The sequence below is a fragment of the Oncorhynchus tshawytscha genome, linkage group LG03, assembly GCF_018296145.1.
Source record: "Oncorhynchus tshawytscha isolate Ot180627B linkage group LG03, Otsh_v2.0, whole genome shotgun sequence".
Classification (NCBI taxonomy): Eukaryota; Metazoa; Chordata; class Actinopteri; order Salmoniformes; family Salmonidae; genus Oncorhynchus; species Oncorhynchus tshawytscha.
In genome coordinates, this window is record NC_056431.1 from 58066859 (window position 1) to 58086114 (window position 19256).

The 19256-nt window shown below is 38.7% G+C and overlaps 1 long non-coding RNA gene and 1 pseudogene across 1 annotated transcript; one reads left to right on the plus strand and one right to left on the minus strand.

The window, feature by feature from the left end:
* The first annotated feature begins 200 nt into the window (after nt 1–200).
* On the plus strand, nt 201–4912 carry LOC121846202 (annotated as a pseudogene).
* Nucleotides 4913–5748: 836 nt separating this feature from the next.
* Nucleotides 5749–6196, minus strand: LOC121846203. The gene is made up of 3 exons (XR_006083116.1): nt 6098–6196; nt 5976–6045; nt 5749–5936 (listed from the first exon to the last, which is right to left on the minus strand). It is a non-coding gene; the product is annotated as an uncharacterized LOC121846203 (long non-coding RNA).
* Between the last annotated feature and the right edge of the window lie 13060 nt (nt 6197–19256).

Sequence of the window (19256 nt, forward strand, 5' to 3'; positions counted from 1 at the left end):
TCCTGCAGAAAGCTTTTTTTGGCCTCTATTGTAGTAACATTATTTAATAACATTGAGCTTGAACTCCTTATAGTGATCGTAACTTTTTTTCTCCGGAGGAGGACCTCTTTGCCTCACCGTGCGCAAAGCATAACGAAGTCGCAACAGATCTGGTTCTGCGACGGTATGGCGATGAGACTTACATGGACGAAGTTGAAAACTTTTGCTGACTTTAAAGTGGAGTTTTGTCGCCTCTCTGAAAGGGATTGTGGATTATTGAAACACAGCAGAACTAACTGCGGAGTGACCTTTGGCGTCTGTTTATTGGGGGTAAGATTATGTTTCCATGATAGTTGCTCTTTAATAGATTACATTACACTTGTGTTGAAACAGGTAGTGATAGTTCAATGACAATGAGATCCCGAGTAGCCTACTAATTGATAGTTCAAACGAGTGCATGTTGTCAGAATATGCCATTTTACTGTGTAAAGCTAAGTGTCAAAAAACAGAGACTACAGTAATATATAGAATAGCCTATCTCAGGGATCATCAACTAGATTTAGCCGCGAGACGATTTGCTCTTGAGGGGATGGTCAACGGGCCGAAACATAATTACAAACAATTTGTGGACTGCAAATTGACCGCAAGAACCACAAACGGATATAATATAATAATAATATAATAATATAATATTTGACTAAAACATAATCATTTCAAACATTTCAAACCTTGCTTACGTTTATATAAGGCCACATATATATTTATATTCTGCGTGGGAATACTTTGGAACACATTTCCAAAATTAAAATCCCTCGGAGCTGATTTGCTGTTGTTTAAAAAAGAAGAAGTATTTTACACGTCAAAACAATGAAAAATAAAAATAAAAAAGTTAATAAATAAATAGATTGGTGGGCCAAATAAAATCCCAGGGTCGCCAGTTGGGCAACCCAGGCCTATACGACACTACATATATGGCTTGTCATTAAACTATTACGTAAAGGCTATAGGTTATTGTAAACTACACATATCCTTATCAACATGCATGCTGACCGGAAGTTTTGTTGCAGCTGCCCATTTCTGACAAATATCCACCTCACCATGACTTTTAAGACAAACTGTTTATGCCCTTTCATCTCATTGGCCAGTAAAGAGTTGTCCTGTGCTTGTGAACATAAAAGTAGCCTGAGAACAAGGACCAAACTCTGCCCTTTCTCTGTCCACGTGTGAACGTATAGCTAGCTATATAGGTTACACACAGTAGCCTGTTTTATGCAAGTCAATCATCTGTAAATTAATAACCTAGCATTTACTCACTGACTTTAACCCGTGTTAGAATCAATCATTCCATTGACTAAAGTTTAAACTAACCTGGGAAAACAGCTTATATTTGGGTAAAATTCGATTATTGTGAATGAGTCGTACTTTTCAGACGAATGCTCAGCGAGGGTTGTCAGTCCTCGCTGGTTTTTATGCGCAGTGGTATGCTGCTACAGTAACTTATAGAAACGTGAAACTCAAAGCACTATCAACACCTCAAAAACCACACTGCACCCAAAACGGTAGCTGTAATGGGACGCTCTAAAATATATTTATAAATATATTAAATTCATGGTCACACACAACAGTCTAAAGTTTTTGCATTTTACGCAAGAAGGTGAACATTTTAAATTGTTTTGAGAGGAACACTATTTATTTACACCTCAAAACATTAATGGTCTAAACAAGTATCGTGCGTGTGGGGAGAGTGACACGGTGAGCTTGTTCGTGGGTTTGGAAAGCATTACATTACAACGTGGTGTCATTACACCACTTGGCATGTAACCCTCAGTCATTTAACAGTCCCATCATATTACCATACAGTTCTCATAACCTCACACCATATAGCACGTCTAGCCGAGGTACAATAGTATTTACAAAGGATGTGCCGCAAATAAAAGTATTTCTCTGACGTTGCAAAATGGTGATTATAGGTTACAACAACATCCTATAATCGGTCTTGGGACGTAATTTACAACAAAAGTTAAATCTAGTTTGTAGGCCCACGCTTTTGTGATCAGAGATAAACATCGCTCAAGGCCTTAAACATGACTCCAATAGCCTAGAAATGGATTTTTACAATAACAAGAAAATGGGGCTAAAGTTGATTTTAGGAGATAAGCAAACCCCTTTTATATGTTGTTCTCTATTATAACACGCCTTAAAGGGAATAACGCGTCCGACAACGTGTGGCAAGATTACAAACTCCCACGTCTGTTGACGTAACAATACATTTAATTAGGCCCTGTGTGTTGTTACACACGGATTGGCGAATGTAATGGCAGCATTAAAGCAATGAGTTGTTTTAATGTATCGTGAACATTGCATTGGGAGGACAGCATGCACAGCGAGCGGCATCGAAAACAAAACGTCTCCAACTTTTTTTTTTTTTTGTGGATGCATAACATATATTTATGTTATTAGAAGGAATAACCATGTGCTCTAGAATAAGAAAAAATGAACGAAATGTATTCTTTCACCAGCCAAACATTCAATGTAGTACCTTAATGTCTTTTTACACTTTGTGCGCGCGCACAAATAAATAAGATATAACTTGAACGTTCTCAACACGTCTCTTATAACAACATTCTCTTTATAACCGAATAGAATCGGTTCGCCTTACGGTGTGCAAATCAAAATCTTGAAGCAAATTAGTCCCTGTCCTTGATTTCCACAATGGAAGTGAAGTATTAAAACACTGAATGTGAGATAATCCAATATCAGCCCTTATTACGGCCGTTCTCACGACGGTTGTAAATTAATTAAATGTCGACTAAGGTCAAAATGGTTGGAAAAGCTCTAATGGAAAAGTATTTGCAGCATTGTGCAAAATGCACAGAAATAGTTAGTCATTAACTCTATGCTTGTTTTTATTGTTTACTTGCAGTATTTTCTAGATCTATATTGTGCCATATTGTGGGTTGATGATGAACTCATATTAATTTGTATTATTCATGTCTCCAACAGGACCTTCAACGTGGTAGAGTTGTGCCGAGGCCTTAACCGTGAAGCCTTTCGCCGCCGAGATGGGGAGCAAAGCCCTGCCCGCTCCGATCCCTCTCCACCCGTCTCTCCAGCTCACCAACTACTCCTTCCTGCATGCGGTCAACGCCTTCCCGGCCGCGGTCGACCAGCTCCAGGGACTGTACGGCCTTAGCGCGGTGCAGACCATGCACATGAACCACTGGACACTAGGCTATCCGCACATGCAGGGACTGAGGTCGACTATCACAGAGATGGCTGCCGCTCAGGGCTTAATGGATCCCCGGTTTTACCTTCACGGGGCTACCGTTCGCCGCACACCTCTTCCACCCCAAACAGGGCATTACTCACTTTATCCCCGGGCTGCACAAGGACCGACCACCGCGCTTTGACTTTGCCAACCTGGCGATAGCTGCCACCCAGGAGGACCCGCCGAAGGCTGGGGATCTTTCAAAGTTGACAGCGGGCTCGGAAGCGCGATATCTGAGTTCAACAAACTGTCGCCTGATAGAAAACCCACCCGGGGAAGGCTTCCGTCAAAAACGAAAAAGGAATTTATTTGCAAGTTCTGTGGCAGGCATTTCACCAAGTCATACAATCTTCTGATCCACGAGAGGACTCACACAGACGAGCGGCCTTATACCTGTGACATCTGCCACAAGGCCTTCGAAGACAAGACCACCTGAGAGACCACAGGTAAAGAAGCAGTGCTCTGAATGTCTGGGATGATATCGCTGTTGTTTTCTTTGAAAGGAATAAAAAAACGCTTTGATAGTGGTGTGTACGGAATAGCGTCATGTCATGTTATGATCGCGTTTTATTCATATTCATTTGACTTTGTTCACAATTCCAACATTGTAGCAACGCACTGAATGCTTTTTTCCATATGTAGGTATTTTTGTAATAACTATGTTGCGTGCACTGTGCAGAGTACGACTAGTCCATATTCCGAGAGGGCGCTAAAGCCCTTTTACGCACCACAACACAGATCAAGTCGCACTACTGGCAGCAGGCACTTCTCAGCATGACTCAACCGCCTTGGAAAAGGCCACAAAGAAGAAATGCAGTTTATGAAAGGTGTTCCGTTTTAACCGCGTCTCCTTTTGTCTTCTCATTTCCAGATACATCCACTCAAGGAAAAGCCCTTCAAATGTCAAGAATGTGGGAAAGGATTTTGTCAGTCTCGAACTTTAGCCGTTCATAAAACATTACATATGCAGGTGAGTCTTCCATCCAAACTTATATCATCTGCCATCGTAACACCAGATGTATTAACACAATTTGATACCAATCACCATGTATGTGAGTCAGCAAACTATATGAGGCACGAGCTCGCATATATGTGTACTCATGTTATTACACGCGTCATGTCTTACTGCAGACGCCACTGATCAAATTTGGCCAATTTTCTAAAAACCTAAAAAATATATACTTATTTGGATTGCCTGTATGGATAGTGATTGTGTCTCGATTATATTTGGCATGTATGGCAATAACTGAATGATTATGATAAGCAGTTTAAAGAAATATAGGCTAGACCTACAGCCGTTCATTTTGTTAAGGGCACAGCTTACTTTCAGCACAATGTCAATAACTGATTGAAGATTCATATTATAATACAATACATATATTTAGCTAAATAAACTAAAGGGAATAATCCTTTGCTTGCTTTAAATCTAAACAGGAATCTCCACACAAATGCCCCACATGCGGAAGAACCTTTAATCAGAGAAGTAACCTGAAAACTCACCTTCTCACCCATACAGACATCAAGCCCTACAGCTGTGACCGCTGCGGAAAGGTGTTTCGGCGCAACTGTGACTGCGACGGCACAGTTTGACGCACACTCCTCATCAGGACTACTAGCCAATCTGAGAAGGCTGATGAACAGCCAATACAAACAAACAGACAAACAAACAGACAAACAAACAAACAGACAAACAAACAAAACGGACGTTATTAACAGAGGAGACAACAACATCGACGAACGTTTTCATTTTCTTCCATTGAAAGAATATAACAAACTGAACCGTGGACAAGCAATGTTACAACGGAGTGATGAGCAGTACAGCGCGTCAAGTGAAAGCCAAGGAGCCCAGACAGAGACAGACCGCTCTTCCTGCCTCTTCTACCTGTAGAGACAGACCGCTCTTCCTGTCTCTTCTACCTGTAGAGACAGACCGCTCTTCCTGCCTCTTCTACCTGTAGAGACAGACCGCTCTTCCTGCCTCTTCTACCTGTAGAGACAGACCGCTCTTCCTGTCTCTTCTACCTGTAGAGACAGACCGCTCTTCCTGCCTCTTCTACCTGTAGAGACAGACCACTCTTCCTGTCTCTTCTACCTGTAGAGACAGACCGCTCCTCCTGTCTCTTCTACCTGTAGAGACAGACCACTCCTCCTGCCTCTTCTACCTGTAGAGACAGACCGCTCTTCCTGTCTCTTCTACCTGTAGAGACAGACCACTCCTCCTGCCTCTTCTACCTGTAGAGACAGACCACTCCCTCCTGTCTCTTCTACCTGTAGAGACAGACCACTCTTCCTGTCTCTTCTACCTGTAGAGACAGACCACTCCTCCTGCCTCTTCTACCTGTAGAGACAGACCCGCTCTTCCTGCCTCTTCTACCTGTAGAGACAGACCGCTCTTCCTGCCTCTTCTACCTGTAGAGACAGACCGCTCCTCCTGCCTCTTCTACCTGTAGAGACAGACCGCTCTTCCTGCCTCTTCTACCTGTAGAGACAGACCACTCTTCCTGTCTCTTCTACCTGTAGAGACAGACCGCTCTTCCTGCCTCTTCTACCTGTAGAGACAGACCGCTCTTCCTGCCTCTTCTACCTGTAGAGACAGACCGCTCTTCCTGTCTCTTCTACCTGTAGAGACAGACCGCTCTTCCTGCCTCTTCTACCTGTAGAGACAGACCGCTCTTCCTGCCTCTTCTACCTGTGTGTTGAGACAGACCACTCTTCCTGCCTCTTCTACCTGTAGAGACAGACCGCTCTTCCTGTCTCTTCTACCTGTAGAGACAGACCGCTCTTCCTGCCTCTTCTACCTGTAGAGACAGACCGCTCTTCCTGCCTCTTCTTCCTCCCTGCCTCTTCTACCTGTAGAGACAGACCGCTCTTCCTGCCTCTTCTACCTGTAGAGACAGACCGCTCTTCCTGTCTCTTCTACCTGTAGAGACAGACCGCTCTTCCTGCCTCTTCTACCTGTAAATAGAAAAGACTTTTGGAGCCCATGTAAAACATGTATTTTTTGTTGTTGTTGTTGTTGTTGTTGTTGTCCTTGAATTAAAACGTTGTTTTAAAAAAAAAAAAAAACAACCCTAATGTTTAAAGTATGTTAAATTGTATTTTAGAAATAAAGCAAGTTAAATATTCCCATTGGTTAAAAAAGTATTTTGTTGAAGTTTGTTCTTTGCTGCGTGAAAAGGGAAACGTATTAGTCACGAAGTGGTGGAATGAAAAGGTAGTACGATCCACCCCCTTATCGTCTTTAACACAAAAACATACTTCATTGTGTACAAAAAGGCTGACAACTTGTTATTTTAACAAGCTTTCTGATTGGAAATAAAGGAGGGATGATGTAGCTTTATAGTAGAATAAAAACACCCAGATTTTGCTGGTGCACAACCCAGAAAAAAATATATTTTGCCATCTATAAACTCCTAGTAATGTATTGCGTAACTACACACGACTATAAACTAGTAATGTATTGTAGTAACTCACACGCTCCATCTATAAACTAGTAATAAGCTACGCTCCAAAACTAGTAAAAGTAACTCACACGCTCCATCTATAAACTCCTAGTAATGTATTCACACGCTCCATCTATAAACTCCTAGTAATGTATTGTAGTAACTCACACGCTCCATCTATAAACTCCTAGTAATGTATTGTAGTAACTCACACGCTCCATCTATAAACTCCTAGTAATGTATTGTAGTAACTCACACGCTCCATCTATAAACTCCTAGTAATGTATTGTAGTAACTCACACGCTCCATCTATAAACTCCTAGTAATGTATTGTAGTAACTCACACGCTCCATCTATAAACTCCTAATCACACGCTCCATCTATAAACTCCTAGTAATGTATTGTAGTAACTCACACGCTCCATCTATAAACTCCTAGTAATGTATTGTAGTAACTCACACGCTCCATCTATAAACTCCTAGTAATGTATTGTAGTTGTAGTAACTAACTAGTAATGTATTGTAGTAACTCACATAAAGTAATGCAGTAACTCACACGCTCCATCTAAACTCCTAGTAATGTATTGTAGCACACGCGCCATCTATAAACTCCTAGTAATGTATTGTAGTAACTCACATTCCATCTATAAAGAATGTATTGTGTAACTACACACGCTCCATCTATAAACTCTAGTAATGTATTGTAGTAACTCACAGCTCCATTCTATAAACTCTTATTTGAGAATGTATTACTACAGTCCAGTATTATTATTGGTGTTACTATCATGGTGTTAGTATTATTACAGTAGTATTACAGTAACTCACACGTAATATTAGTACAGTAGTAACTACACACGCGCCATTATAAACTTAGTAATGTAGTATTATCACAGTAAGTATTATTACAGTAGTATTATTACAGGAGTATTATTACAGTAGTATTACTACAGTGGCATTATTATTGGTGTTACTATCATGGTGTTAGTATTATTACTAGTAATGTAGTAGTAACTCACACGCTCCATCTTTAAACTCCAGTAATGTATTATCACAGTAGTATTATAGTACAGTAGTATTACTACAGTGGTATTATCACAGTAGTATTACTACAGTAGTATTATTACAGTAGTATTACCACAGTAGTAGTATTACAGTAGTATAATTACAGGAGTATTATTACAGTAGTATTACTACAGTGGCATTATTATTGGTGTTACTATCATGGTGTTAGTATTATTACAGTAGTATTACTACAGTGATATTATCACAGTAGTATTACTACAGTAGTATTACTACAGTGGTATTATTACAGTAGTATTATTACAGTAGTATTATTACAGTAATATTACTACAGTAGTATTATTACAGTAGTATTATTACAGTAGCATTATTACAGTAGTATTACTACAGTGGTATTATTCCAATAGTATTATTACAGTAGTATTATCACAGTATTATTATTACAGTAGTAGTATTACAGTAGTATTACTACAGTAGTAGTATTACAGTAGTATTATTACAGTGGCATTATTATTCCAATAGTATTATTACAGTAGTATTACCACAGTATTATTACAGTAGTTTTATTACAGTAGTATCACTACAGTAGTATTTTTACAGTAGTATTACTACAGTAGTGGTATTATTGTTATTACAGTGTTACTATCATGGCATTAGTATTACTATAGTACTATTATTACAGTAGTATTATTACAGTAGTAGTATTACAGTGGTATTACTACAGTAGCATTACACAGTAGTAGTATTACAGTATTTTAGTAGTATTACTACAATGGTATTACTATAGTAGTATTATTACAGTAGTAGTATTACAGTAGTAGTATTACTACAGTAGTAGTATTACAGTAGTAGTATTACAGTATTACTATGGTATTATTACAGTAGTAGTATTACAGTAGTATTACTACAGTAGTAGTATTACAGTAGTAGTATTACAGTAGTATTACATTAGTAGTATTACTACAGGAGTAGTATTATTGTTGGTGTTACTGTCATGGTGTGATTAGTAATAGAGTATATTCTAATTATAATATGATCCTATCTATATGACAGCTGACAGAGGCTCATTAGCCGTTCCATTAGCAGCATTAGCAGCAGGGCAACACGTCATATCTGATATCTTTATCTCCACCATGGCCTCTGATCGCTACTGATCGTTATTATACATGTAAGAAGCTGCAAAGTGGGCCCACAGTGGCACGAGGACACGCACAATTACACAGAAGGTTAATTTTTTTAAAATTGTTTTTTTTATTTATTTAACCTTTATTTAACTAGGCAAGTCCGTTAAGAACACATTTTTATTTACAATGACGGTTCCCAACACATTTTTCATGCAAAATGAAATACATTTGTTTGGAAAACATGTATTATTAGAATTATTGTTATTATTATTATTGTTATTATTATTATTATTATAGATCAAGTATTACAATTATTATTATTAGGATATTGCTATTACACTACTATATGATTGTTACGTTTTACTAGTCGCCTATCGCCTACTGGTATTCAGTTATAGTATGTCGGCCTGATATAATCTTGATTTTCTTAATCGTCTATTTTCATATTGTTCCAGATCAAGACAATGGTTGAATGTCTTTCCACCAATCAGTAAAGAGACAACATATTTGATCAAGTGTAGACGCAAATAATAATTAACATGAACATCGCTGCTATTGCTAAGGCGTGTCAACTCTTGGAAACGAAATGCGTAAAGCCTCCAAAGATTTTGTAATTTTCTAGAAAACATATTTTTTGTTTCCACGTCCAAGTGCTCCGGTAAAAACAAGCGTGAGTAAATATATTGTTGTCTCTCTCTGTCTCTCTGTCTCTCTCTCTGACTCGCTCTCTCTCTCTGTCTCTCATTGTTAAAATATGTTTCAGAACAACGTGATCGTTGAATAATAAGAGATAGGGCCTGACTTTTGACCCGGAAGTACTGTTGTATCTCGGTCAAAATGATAGGCCTAACTCCTATTTTCAAATCAAAAGTTTATTGGTCGCGTAGGCCTGCACAGATTTGCAGATGTTATCACAGGTGCAGCGAAATGCATAAACCTAAAAAGCAACCGCTTTCTATTGGTGCACTGAATTGAGCCCCATTCTACAGCGGTGCAACAGCTGACAGAAGTAGTCGTATTTTAGAGCAATATAAAAACAATAACGCAACAGCGACAACAATGGAACCCATCGTGACAATAATCAGATGCATACTACGGATGGAAGACAACTGGTCCTGTAATCATGGCCTACCTTTACAATTGGGCCCCACGGGCTAGTAATAATCGTGTGTATATTAAATCAGGCATTTCATTGATAGGAAATGCTAACAATAATCGACATTTCAATGATGTAAATTAGAATTATGTGATACTATTTTTCTATTTGATCTAGTGTCCTTTTTTAAAATGATTATAGTCTGTAACCCTTTTGTTTATACGTTTGATAACCAGGAAAACAGGACACGTCATTGTCAACTTAATTTAGAATTAATGGAACAAATGACCTATAGTGCTTTACTCTTAATAATACTAATAATACCATTACAATATAACAATATTCTTACATTTATTTGTATTTTTTTTTAAACAATATTTTAGTAATATATGTAATAACAAAACACACATTTCGGATTTTAAAAATTAGGCCTATAAGAATACACTTGAATAATTAAAAACACAACAATTAACTATATATTTTTCAAAATAAATATTTAACACAACTAACAAAAATTGGTAAGTCGTAACCATGACGTCTGTAACACATCGTAATGTCACCATCCGCGTCTGTTCTTTCAAAAGAAGTTCGATATTCAAAACACACACACACTGAAAGCTCACGTCATAATCAAAAGCTATATTATGACGACTGCTTGGCAACAAGTGTGCTAAAACTAACCCGAGTAACAAACCCCTAAACGCTGTATAAGTGAGTTTGACGTTTAATCTGTCTCCACATGTAAAACCCTTCTATGTAACTCCGCTCCGAAGCTTTCCCATTTCGAACAGGGAAAATAACCTTCTTGGGAAGGTTAAGCTGTAGCCAGAAACGCCATGGGGAGCCCGAAGATTTAGGGTGAAAACTCGAGGAAAGTCGATCTTAAAAGGAACAAATATAGAGCTGTCCGATGTCCTGCCCGTTGACAGGAGCGTTCACAAACGGGACAGTATTTTCACATATTCTCAGACCTCTTTACCAGTCCATTTGCTATTCATTTCTATTGGTATTATAGCCCTTCGTGTTTTGGAGAAATGTGATTGTTTTTAGTCAAACACTTCAATCCAGTGGGCATATCCTGACTTTATTTGCAGTGACAAAGGGTTTCTAATATTGTGATTGGACATCAAAGGAGCAGCTACATTGACTATTGGCTGGAACAAATCCTCTCAAGGAGCAGCTACATTGACTATTGGCTGAAACCAAATCCTCTCTTTAAATAATTTCAGTGCGAGGACACATGTTAGCACTAAACCCACGCCAAGTCAGTGTACACGTCATCGGGGCTAAGAATGGGAACTCACATGTCTAACTGAAGAAGTCAAAAAGTTACAGTATATTAGGGCCAGGTTTAGGGCCAGGAGCCAGTGTTAGGGTTGGGGCCAGGGGTTCAGGGTTGGGGCCAGTGTTAGGGTTAGGGCCAGGGTTAGGGTTAGGGTTAGGATCAGGAGGTTGGGACCAGGGTTGGGGCCAGGAGTTAGGGCCAGGTTTAGGGCCAGGGTTAGGGCCAGGGTTAGGACCAGGGTTAGGACCAGGGTTGGGGCCAGGGTTGGGGCCAGGGTTAGGACCAGGGTTAGGGCCAGGGGTTGGGCCAGGGTTAGGGCCAGGGTTGGGGCCAGGGTTAGGGCCAGGGGTTGGGGCCAGGGTTAGGGCCAGGGTTAGGGCCAGGGTTAGGGCCAGGGTTAGGGCCAGGGTTGGGGCCAGGGTTGGGGCCAGGGGTTAGGGCCAGGGTTGGGGCCAGGGTTGGGGCCAGGGTTAGGGTTAGGACCAGGGTTAGGGCCAGGGTTAGGGCCAGGGTTAGGGCCAGGTTTAGGCCAGGGTTGGGGCCAGGGTTAGGGCCAGGGTTAGGAGTTGGGGCCAGGGTTGGGGCCAGGGTTGGGGCCAGGGTTAGGGCCAGGGTTAGGGCCAGGGTTAGGGACCAGGGTTAGGGCTGTGTCCTCACTAGCCTTATCTCACTGAGAGAGGATAACAGCTAAGTGCTCAATAGCCTCACTTACCCTGACTCTATATATCAACAGGACCTGGCGTTGGACAACCTAGCTGACACCAGGCCTGTTTATTATGCACCAGACTTTTATTATGGTAATATAACAATAGATACCAGAGACCTTTATTCTGGAATAAATAACAAACTAGACAGGACTATGTTAGTTATACATTTGGTTACATAAAAGGAGCATATATTTGTTTCATTAAAGAGGCAATCAGCATTAGAAACCATACCAAAGCAGCCTCCCCACCCCTGGTTCAGGTAACCAGCTGAGGGAGGAGCAAGGAGAAATGGAACCACTCTCAAATTCATAGACAGAACTGTGGATACAAGGATCGACCATCCATGATATCAACATATGATAGTTTTAACCAGTGGCTATAATAGTTTGTTTACATTTTCTGTGTTTTACAATTTTATTTTTAAAAAACATTTGATTTAACTTTTCTTTAATTAAAAACATTTGATTTAACTTTTCTTTAATTAAAAACATTTGATTTAACTTTTCTTTAATTAAAAACATTTGATTTAACTTTTCTTTAATTAAAAACATTTGATTTAACTTTTCTTTAATTAAAAACATTTGATTTAACTTTTCTTTAATTAAAAACATTTGATTTAACTTTTCTTTAATTAAAAACATTTGATTTAACTTTTCTTTAATTAAAAACATTTGATTTAACTTTTCTTTAATTAAAAACATTTGATTTAACTTTTCTTTCATTAAAAACATTTGATTTAACTTTTCTTTAATTAAAAACATTTGATTTAACTTTTCTTTAATTAAATAAGTAAACATTGGATGAAAATATGTCAAACCTTATCCACGTTGTTATATATCACAGCCTGAATTTGAAATGGATCAAATGTATATCTTTTTTTGTCACTACCCACAATACCCCAGAATGACAAAGTGGAATTATGCTTTTTGAAATTCTTGAAAAGTAATTTTTAAAAAAAAAAGAAGGAAAAGCTGAAATGTCTTGAGTCAATAACTATTAAACCACTTTGTTATGACAAGTCTTCATAAGTTCAGGAGTAAAAAAATGTGTTTTAACAGGTCATATAATAAGTTGCACGGACTCACTCTGTGTGCAATAATAGTGTTCAACATGATTTTATGAATGACTGCTTCATCACTGTACCCACCACACACATATAATTATCTGTAAGGTCCCTTAGTAGAGCAATGAATTTCCAAAACACAGATTCAACCACAGAGACCAGGGAGGTTTTCCAATGCCTCGGAAAGAAGGCAACCCGTTGGTAGATGGGTAAAAAAAACAAGCAGACATTGAATATCCCTTTGAGCATGGTGAAGTTATTAATTACACTTTGGATGGTGTATCAATATACCCAGTCACTACCAAGATACAGGTGTCCTTCCTAACTCAGTTGCCGGAGAGGAAAGAAACCACTCAAGGATTTCACCATGAGGCCAATGGTGACTTTAAAAACAGTTACAGAGTTTTATAGCTGTGATAGGAGAAAACTGAGGATGGATCAACAACATTGTAGTTACTCCACAATATGAACCTAATTTACAGAGGGAAAAGAAGGAAGCCTGTTCAGAATAAAAATATTCAAAACATGCATCCCTGTTTGCAGCAGGCACTAAAGTAAAACTGCAGAAATGTGGCAAAGCAATTAACATTTTGTTCTGAAAACAAAGTGTTATGTTTGGGGCAAATCAATACAACACATTACTGAGTACCACTCTCTATATTTTATAGCATAGTGGTGGCTGCATATATATATATATATATATATATATATATATATATAAAAATATATGTATTTAACATTTATTTAACTAGGCAAAAGTTAAGAACAAATTTTATTTTACAAATGACGCACTATCCCGGACAATGCTGGGCCAATTGTTCACCACACCTAAGGACTCCCAATCACAGCCACATGTGATTCAGCCTGATTCAAAATAAAACATATCAGACAATGAATGTCCCTTTGAGCATGGTGAAGTTCTTAATTCCACTTTGGATGGTGTATCAATACACCCAGTCACTACTAAGAATGACAGGTATCATCTCTTGCACTACTGAGATGCAGTGGCTTAGATGGCTGTGCCACTCGGGAGCCTGAGTGTTTTGGGTGTGCTTGTAATCGTTAATGACTGGGGAGGTTGTCAGGATAAAAAAAATATATATATTGGATTTAAGCGCAGGCAAAATCCTAGATGAAAACCTGGTTCAGTCTGATTTTCACCAGACAATGGTGAGATGAATTAACTTTCAACAGGACAATGGTGAGATAAATTCACTTTCAACATACAATGGTGAGATGAATTCACCTTTCAACAGACAACGGTGAGATGAATTCACCTTTCAACAGACAATGGTGAGATGAATTCACCTTTCAACAACGGTGAGATGAATTCACCTTTCAACAGACAATGGTGAGATGAATTCACCTTTCAACAGGACAATGGTGAGATGAATTCACCTTTTTCACACCAGACAATGGTGAGATGAATTCACCTTTCACCAGACAAGAACCTAAAACACCAGGATTCTACACTGGAGGTGATTACCAAGACGACAGTGAACGTTCCTGATTGGACGAGTTACAGTTTTTATAAAAATCTGCTTGAAAATCTAAGGCCAGACTTGTAAACAGTTGCCTAGCAACAATCAATACCTATTTAACAGATAATAATAATGGGTTGTTCAAAGCTCTTCGAGATTTACCCAGAAAGACTAACAGCTGTAATCAATCTTAGAGACTTACCCAGAAAGACTAACAGCTGTAATCACTCTTAGAGATTTACCCAGAAAGACTAACAGCTGTAATCAATCTTAGAGATTTACCCAGAAAGACTAACAGCTGTAATCAATCTTAGAGACTTACCCAGAAAGACTAACAGCTGTAATCAATCTTAGAGATTTACCCAGAAAGACTAACAGCTGTAATCAATCTTAGAGACTTACCCAGAAAGACTCACAGCTGTAATCAATCTTAGAGATTTACCCAGAAAGACTAACAGCTGTAATCAATCTTAGAGACTTACCCAGAATCGCTGTAATCACTGCCAAAGGTGATTCTAACATGTATTGACTCAGGGTGTGTGAATTCTTATGTACATTAGATATTTCTGTATTTAATTTTCAATACGTTTGCAAACATTTCTAAAAATATTTTTTTCTCCACTTTGTCATGATGGGGTACTGTGTGTAGATGGGTGAGAATAGAAATATATTTAATCCATTTTGAATTCAGTGCTGTAACACAACAAAATGTGGAATAAGTCCAGGGGTATGAGTACTCTCTGAAGGCACTGTATATTTTGGGTTCTGATGGGGTGTGACAGTGGAACTAAGCTCATTCGGCGTTTAGAAGTTATATTCTTCAACAATCAATGGGTACATACCATTAATTTACAAGTCCAAAAATGGATGTAGAAACAGCTGATTGTCCCTTTTAAATTTATTCGCTCTGTATTTGTCATTACATTTCATGATTAAAAGGACATGAGAGGAATAAGTTGTGATTTGTAAAACTACACCTGGAAAATAAGGGAGAATTTTTAAAATATGAAATGGAATAAACATCAGAATTCAACAACATGCTCAAACAGTAATCAAGTGGTTTAAATCAGATTATTTTCTTACATCTGAATCTCCAGAGAAAATGAACATAACAGTAAATACAATAATAAATGCATTGACCTATGTGATCTGCTATTTTCATTCTATTGTATTGAAATCAGACATTTCAGAATTTGCTGGGAGAAGTAATCAAAATGTCGACAATGACTAGCAGTTGACACGTGCAGACTAGAATCTAAAGACTAAGCTTTCGTTTAAAGATTTCAGCATGATGAACGACACATTTAGCTTTCATTGTTTATTCCTATTCCAAGTACTGGTGCAACATTTGAGACATTTTTATTATAGCCATACATTTTCTACTATTAATCTATTTTAATTTTAATTACTGTATCATGCTAGAATTATAATCAAACCATTCATGAGCTAAATTTAAGAAGTTGACTAGCTACTTGTATGCAGATCATGTAGCCTCAAACCGCAATCGTTTTGTGTTTCAATTGCGCTTGATAAATTTACACCATTTTGCTCTGAACACAATTCACTATATTTTATGAATGAGACGCGGCAAGGAAAGGGAACCGCGTAAATGTATTGGTTTGGTCCCATCACCGGGGAGGGGGCGTGGTGTTTGATACCTAACCAGGAAATGACGACACAGTTAACACGCGGAAGTTCTGTGTTTAGTTGACGATGACGTTTCCCTGAGACAAAAATGTGCCTTGCTTCAGCTAACGGGATGAATTAACTAGTGTGCTACCGAAGAGATTCATTGAAAACTGCAGCCAAACACGTAAGGGAAATAATTGAGTGTAAGTAGAGACAGCAGACGTATATGCTTCGTTTATTTGGCTACTGAAATGGCTAGATATCTAGCTAGGCTAAGGTTAGCAAGCAGGTTAGGACTGGAGCTATCCAACTCATCTGTCATTTGGCTAGCCAACACTTTAGCAGAATGCAACACGGACACCCGTTTATAATAGTCCAATAACTAATCAGCTACGAACTAACTCTAACCAGCCCTATTAACTAATGGTACGTGCCAGGCCCACAAGTTTGTTGAAACTTGCATGCTAATTGTGCTAGCTAGCTGGGTTGCATTGAATGGACCCCAATCAACAATATGATGATGTCCTTTTTAAAGGCGCTTCATGGTCAATCCGATGTCTGCATTGGTCGTGCGGTATTTACGGTGATACGGCCTCTGCACCAAGTCATGGCGTTAATAGTTGTTTGCGCTTCGTAGAGCAGCTGTGGAAGGAAGATGTGAAGGAAGCGAGTTTGTGTTTATACAGGGACTTCCCGCCCTCACCTACAGTCAACCAATCATGTCAATGCGGAACTATACGGAGCCCTCCTCGTTGTTACGAGGTGCCTGGCGAGGTGGTGGCCTCTTCATGCCTCCAGAGGCTCAGCAACATGCGTCTCATCATCATCCATATTGCGCCTCCGACCACATTCCAGATTAAACATAAATTGGATTTAATCCAGATCAAAGCGCCAGTACACATCAGATTCACCCATAGAGATAGATAGATAGACCAATCAACCTGCACATGTACTCTACTGTATCCTATTGTTATTGTTGAATGTATGGCTATTTTGACACTTGGTTATTGTTATTACTGTTAATACCTTTGGCAATTTTGATTCTCATTTTGATTTTTATATTGTAAATATCCAAAATAAGCTTTGGCAATATGTACATGGTTACATCATGCCAATTAAGCTAATTAAATTTAATTGATAGAGGAATCATCTATTTAAAAAAAATATATCTGTGCCCTCTGTAGCGTCAGTGACGGCATAGGTAGCGCTATTGAGGCTTTACAACTCATAGGAATCCCCACCCAGTTGACTACTTTAAAATGGCGGAAGTATGGTGGAAGCCCTTCATGGTGATGCCTATGCTTAAATGGCCACTAGAGGACTCTATCATTCTCTATGGCTACACTATCTAGTTAGCTGTTAGGCTGTAGTGAGCTGTCACAGTTCACGTCAAATTGTATTTGTCTCATGCTTCGGTGTACAGGTGTAAAACTAACCATGAAATAGTTACGGGTCCCTTTTCCAACAATGCAGAGTTAAAGATGACAAATAAAAAATAGTGACACGAGGAATAAATACTCAGTGAATAACGAATAACAACGTTGATAAACTCTGTAGTCTCACTACGTAAGCAATGCAATCTAGCAAATGATCCACACTCATGTCACATAGATTTGGATACATGAAAAGGCAAAACCACATGATGTTGTGTGAGGTGGTTCGCTGTAACTTTAATGTTGTCAAATAAAGGAAGATCTATAACACACATTACCATGTGACTGGTTCTACCAGTTCTCTACAGTCCTGCATCTCTAGCTAGGGCAGTTAGTTTGACTGGAGGGCTTTTTGAAGGGCTGTAGGCATGGCTAGCTAAGGATAGCCCTCAGTTACCAGATATGTTATTTGGCTAGCTAAGGATAGCCCTCGGTTACCAGATATGTTATTTGGCTAGCTAAGGATAGCCCTCAGTTACCAGATATGTTATTTGGCTAGCTAAGGATAGCCCTCAGTTACCAGATATGTTATTTGGCTAGCTAAGGATAGCCCTCAGTTACCAGATATGTTATTTGGCTAGCTAAGGATAGCCCTCGGTTACCAGATATGTTATTTGGCTAGCTCAACTTGCTTTATTGAACCTCTTTATTTTTTAAAAACTATGTGTTGTGACTTGGAATGACTCCTCTCCTTTCTTCCCTATTGTGTTTGTGGTCCAGGACAGAGGCAGGATGTTGGAGTCCTATGTCACGCCCCTGTTGATGACCTACGTGAACAAATACATCAAGAACCTGAAGCCCTCTGACCTGCAGCTGTCGCTATGGGGAGGAGACGTAGTACTGAGCAAGCTGGAGCTGAAGCTGGATGTCCTGGAGCAGGTATGGATTCATCCTGGAATTAAACTGGAATAAAACGTATTAACACTGTAATAACACGGTAATAACCTGGTATTAACACTTTAATACCACGGTAATAACCCAGTAATAACACTGTAATAACCTGGTATTAACACTAATACCTCTGTAATAACACGGTAATAACCCAGTAATAACCTGGTATTAACACTGTATTAACACTGTAATAACACAGTAATAACCCAGTATTAACACTGTAATAACACAGTAATAACCAGTATTAACACTGTAATAACCCGGTATTAACCTGGTATTAACCTGGTATTAACACGGTAATAACACGGTAATAACCTGGTATTAACCTGATATTAGCACTGTAATAACACGGTAATAACCTGGTATTAACACTGTATTAACCCCATGTAATATCCTGGTAATAACACTGTAATAACACGGTAATAACCTGATATTAACACCAATATAACACCAATTATTAACCTGGTAATAACACTGTAATAACACGGTAATAACCTGGTATTAACACTTTAATACCACGGTAATAACCTGGTAATAACACTGTAATAACCTGGTATTAACACTAATACCTCTGTAATAACATGGCAATAACTGGTATTAACACTGTAATAACCCAGTAATAACACTGTAATACCCCGTAATAACACGGTAATAACCTGTTATTAACACTGTAATACCTCTGTAATAACACAGTAATAACCTGGTATTAACACGGTAATAACCTGGTATTGACCTGGTATTAACACTAATAACTGATATTAACACTAATACCCCTGTAATAACCTCGGTAATAACCCAGTAATAACACTAATACCCCTGTAATAACACTGTAATAACA